Here is a 6,000-nt window from a genome sequence, read left to right on the forward strand (position 1 = left end):
TTGGAATTTTGTGTTATTTGCATTATATTGTATTTATGTTTTTATATTTGAATGACTTTATTTTCATTTCTCCTTTTTTTTTCCTCCTTATAAACTTGTAGAAGAGAGGCATAGTAGCTGTGAGGCATCATTGACAATTTCTTGTGAGTATGATATGAATGGGGTTGAACTTGAAGAAATTTCTCAAGTTCAAGATCACCCTAAGCCAAAGGTGACATTGCTAGACCTTTACTCCGATTGTGGTGCTATGTCAACTGGGTTATGTCTTGGAGCTGATTTGTTCAATTTACATCTTGTTACAATAAGTTCTATTCTTTAAGCCATAAAATATACTAACTTGAATTAGATGTTAACTTATCATCATCATTATGTCTTGGAACTAATTTATTTCCTTGGTCTGCTGTTATAGAGAGATGGTAGTTGACTTGAATTAGTATGCTTGTAAAAGTCTCAAGTTACACCATCCAGAGACAGAGGTAGATTGTTCAAGTCTATTTTCTTCTATTGATTTATAGGCAATTTCATGCTTAAGTGCAAAGCTCTAATTAGTTTATCCTTGGCAAATAAGGTTAGAAATGAATCTGCAGATGATTTTTTGTTATTGCTAAAGGAGTGAGAAAAATTATGATGTTATTTTCCCTAATTAAAAGTAGGCGTAAATGCACTTTTAGTCCCTACATTTTGCATCTTTTCCATTTTAATCCCTACATTTTCATTTCACCACTTTTAGTCTCTAAATCAATTAACGTGTTCCATTTTGGTCTTTACCGTTACTCGTTTAATAGAAATTGCTGATGTGGCAAATGGAGTGCATTGTTGACATATTAAATGCTAACGTGGCCATAAAATAATATTAAAAAATGTCACGTTAGCATAAAATAATGATTAAAAAAGACACATAAGTATCCACATCAACTTTTGATTTTGAAAGTTAATTTATCTATTTTAACCAAAAAAAAAAAAAAAATAGAACCTAAAATACACATGAATTTAGATCTGGTCTCATCTTAAACATGAACAAGAAAGAACACAAAACCAAAATATTCAATCACATGAACACGAACCCAGAAAAAATAAATTTACCGACAAAAACATAAATTTCTCATCTCAAATCTGTAACTGGTTGCCTTATCTTATTTCCCTAGATCTCTCCAGCAACGCTCTCGCTGGACCGATCCCGCTGGAGATCGCAGACTATAAGTTCTTGAACAACTTGATTTTGAGTAATAAATGCATTTCCGATTCGATTCCGGAGCACAAACCCAAAACCAAACACAAAAAAACACAAACTCAAATTTAAACATTAACACAAGATCACAAACACAAATAACCTATGGCTGTGGATGCTAGATTCATTGGGTTTTCCCATTTTTTGAGAGGAACCCATGACTTCCATATTGAAGGGTGCGTTGTTGCCTCTTAAAACCCAGATCAACAAAAACCCAAATCAACAAGGTGAAAACCTAGATCAACAAAAATCATAACCCAAAACCACAAAGACATGCCCACAATTACAAAGACAAAATTCTGGAAACCAAACCCAAAACTCAACCCAGTTTTTTTCAACAATTACCTAGACAAAACTCAAAGACATTCAACAATTAAACAAAGACAAAACTCAAACCCAGATTTTTTCGCCCCAAACACAAAACTCAACCCATATAATCTTAGGCTTTCTGAGAAACCAAACGCAAAACTCAAAACTCAAAACTCAAATCCCAAACCAATGAACAAAACTCAAGATCTGAAACCACAAATAACCACAGATTTAGAGAGAGAGAGAGAGAGAGAGAGAGAGAGAGTTGGGTTTTTTACCATGGGTTTAAAGAGAGGGCTGAGTTTTTGACTAGAGAGAATTACGTTTTTGGCCAAAATTTAGAGAAAGAGAAAGCTGGGTTTTCGGCCATAAATTTAGAGAATTTAGAGAGAGAGAGAGTTGGGATTTTGGCCATGGATTTAGAGAGAGAGAGCTTACCTTCAGTCAGCCCCTTCAGCCAAAACCACCTTCAGTCACCTCCACCTTCACCCAAAACCCACCTTTAATCACCTCTACCTTCACCTTAAGCTTGGAGACTTTTGTAGAAAGAGATAGCTTGGAGAGAGAGCTTGAGATTTTCACAAAGAGAGCTTGGAGATTTTGTTTGAGATTTTAAGATTTAATAACTTTTATTATGTTTGGTTGCCCAGAAAGTTTAATAGAATTTAATAAATTAATATTGATAAATATAATTATGTTTTTTTCTTTTTTGTAATTTTTTTAATTTTTAAAATTGATAAATTTATTTTAATATAATTTTTAATGGACACGTGGATGCTGACGTGACATTTTTAATATTATTTCATTGGCCACATCAGCATTTAATGTGCCAACAGTGCACTTGGTTTGCCACATCAACAATTTATGTTAAATGAGTAACGGTAAGGACCAAAATGGAACGCGTTAATTGATTTAGGGATTAAAAATGGTGAAATGAAAATGTAGGGACTAAAATGGAAAAGATGCAAAATGTAAGGACTAAAAGTGCATTTATGCCTTAAAAGTAATGATCTTCTACAAGAGTATGCAAATTTGTTTGGAACAAAAAATATGGCTGATTATGGTAGTAGTGATGATAATGATAGTGATGAGGCTGATGGGGAAGATGATGAGGTGTTTGAAGTTGAGAAAATATTAGGAATATGTTATGATGACCCCAAAAAGATAAAAAATAAAAATAAAAATAAAAAAAATTTAAAAAACACGAATTATATCTTAAGGTGTTTGAATTTCAAACCAAGATTAAAGTGATTTGTGGAAAATGTTTGTTAAGCATGCTATTTAGAACACGTGTATCAATCTCTCCTTTTATAACACATGTGAACTCTGCATTTGATTGAAGGTTAGGAACACAAGTATGTCATTATGCACCTATGCTAACAAAGCTGCACTTCATAACTAAATAGTTATTTACTCAATAATGTGCTTGTAGTCATTTTGTGTTTTTATTTTATTTTTGACAATAATAAATTAGATTTGAGGACTTAAATGGAATTAAGGATATTACAGAATAATTTAGAAAAAATTGATTGATATGTCCCAATTCATGCACTTGACATTCTTAAATTTGTCAATTTACTATCATGTTAGAATATTTACATGGAGAAACCAAAATAAATTCAATCATGGGCTCTTTCTAAAATGGTAAAAAACTGTGAAATTCAATGAAATGCTGTTTTTTGGTTCATGTAAGCATGAAAAAGGGTTGTATGTTTTATTGAGTGGTTGTGGTTTATGACTGTGATTATTACTCAATAGATTTTAAGTTATATTGTTTGATATCTCATTTGTGTTTGAATTTTCCAATGAATGTAATATTGTTAAATTTTAAAGGTAGTTCAAAAGTTTAAAATCCGAAGTTTTTTAGAATGTCCAAATTGTTTGTCTTTTATGACAATTGGGTCTCGTCATCTCTTGTTTTCAGATTCGCTGGAAAGGTTATGGAGCTGATGAAGACACCTGAGAGCCAATTAAGGGATTGTGCTATTGCATGGAATTGAATTTTGTTACATTTTTGTGGGATATGCTATTTTTTTTTCTTTTTTTTGCATGTAGATATTCTATAGTTATGGTCCATTTTATAGAAATTGTATTAAGACTATAAAGGAATTTGTCACTGATGGATACAAGTCAAAGATGTTACCTTTACCAATAAGTTTTTCGTAACTAAAATTAGTAGGAATATTTAGTAATGAAATGCAACTCGGTCATCATAAGTGCACAATGACATACTTGTGTTCAACCTTCAATCAAATGCAAAGTTCACATGAGTTACAAAAATAGAGACTGATACACGTGTTCTAAATAGCATGCTTAACAAACATTTTCCACAAATCAATTTAAACTTTGGTTTGAAATTCAAATACCTTAAGATATAATTCGCGTTTTTTTTTTTCTCTTTTGGGTCACCATAACATATTCCTAATATCTACTCAACTTCAAACACCGCCTCACCTTTCCCATCATCCTCATCACTATCATTATCATCACCATTACCATCATCAGCAACATTTTCGTGTTTTTTTTTCCCCTCTTTGGGGTCACCATAATATATTCCTAATATCTTCTCAACTTCAAACACCACCTTACCTTTCCCATCATCCTCATCACTATCATCATCATCACCACTACTATCATCAACAACATTTTTTGTTCCAAACAGATCCGCTTACTCTTGTGCAATATCATTACTTTTAATTAGGGAAAAATAACAGCATAATTTTTCCCACTCCTCTAGCAACAACAAAAAATCCTCTGCAGATTCATTTCTAACTTGATTTGTCAAGGATAAACTAATATTAGAGCTTTACACTTAAGCACAAAATTGACTATACATCAATAGAAGAAAATAGACTCAAACAATCTATCTCTATCTCTAGATGGTTTAACTTAAAACTTTCATAAGCATACTGGTTCAAGTCAGCTGCCTATCTCTGTAACAACAGACAAATGAAATAAATTAGTTCCAAGACATAATGATGATGATAAGTTGACATCTAATTCAAGTTAATATATTTTGTAGCTTAAAGAATAGAACTTATTGTAACAAAATGTAAACCAAACAAATCAACTCCAAGACATAACCCAGTTGACATAGCACCACAACCGGAGTAAAGGTCTAGCAATGTCACCTTTGGCTTAGGGAGATCTTGAACTTGAGAAACTTCTTCAAGTTCAACCCCATTCATATCACACTCACAAGAAATTGTCGATGATGCCTCACAAGAATTATTCCTCTCTTCTGCAAGTTTATGAGGAAAAAATAGGAGAAATGAAAATAAAATCTTTCAAATTTAAAAACATAAATACAATCTGATGCAAATAATACAAAATTCTAACCTGCTGGTAACTTAACGAATGTAGAATATGGCAATAAATAGAGCATGTCACAATAATAATCACAATTAAGAATTGACTTTCTCTTTGTTGGATCAAACTGAAAAACAAACTTTAATTACAATCAGATTATATAAAATTAGACAATGTATATAAGAACTTGAAATCATACATTCAAAGGAATCCTAGCCATTGTTAATTTTCCAACCAAACAATCCAATCGGTTATCATCCCGAATTTCTAAATAGAATATGCGCTTGCTCTCGATAAGATTATGACATTTCTATATGACTTGTGAAAAAAACATTTTAATTAGAACTAGACAATAGCAAGATAAATATTGGGGATAAAAATCAATCAAGAGATGGTATTAAAATGATACTTACCATATCATCGGCTCTATAATACCATTGAGCTGTAAAATAAGAACTTTCATCCACAACCTCAAACATCTTCATAATCTTGCAAATATAACTAAGCTTTCCTTCAACAACCTTAACACAATAAACAAACAAACAAAAACACAAGTTAGACTATCAAAATAAAGTATACAATAAATAGCATAGCAATTCAAATTAAAACTTACTTTAATGTGAACATCATCATAAAGATTATAAAGAATTTGACCATCAATCTCTGCTTAAGTGTAATGGCGTCGAGCTTGAATAATTTGATCATAATCATCCTTACTTCTTATGACCTAACATCATCATCACATCACTTATCAAGAAGATTTATAATCAAAGAAGTCAATACCGTATCGGTACTAGCCGTACAGGGGAAATATAGCGTACCAACCTTTAAACTGGTACCGGTATTCCTCCAAAATGTACTAGAAAAAATACCAGGTTGTACTGGCTTATTTCAGCTGTACCGGCCGATATTGGCATTTCGGCCGATATAATAAAAAAATAAAAAATTGAAAACAATTATTAAGAAACATTTATTTTATCTAAGATTTTGGTTAAGGTACTTAAAGCTAATATGTAGGCTTATAAAATATTTGGATTTTAAATTTTATTTTGATAAATAAAAAAATTAATAAATTCATACTTACATAAATAAAACAAAATTATATTTATGTATAGAAATATATAAATAGCGACAATCATGAAATAGTACACTGG

This window comes from Quercus robur, chromosome 5 (genome assembly GCF_932294415.1).
Source record: "Quercus robur chromosome 5, dhQueRobu3.1, whole genome shotgun sequence".
In the NCBI taxonomy this organism is placed as follows: Eukaryota; Viridiplantae; Streptophyta; class Magnoliopsida; order Fagales; family Fagaceae; genus Quercus; species Quercus robur.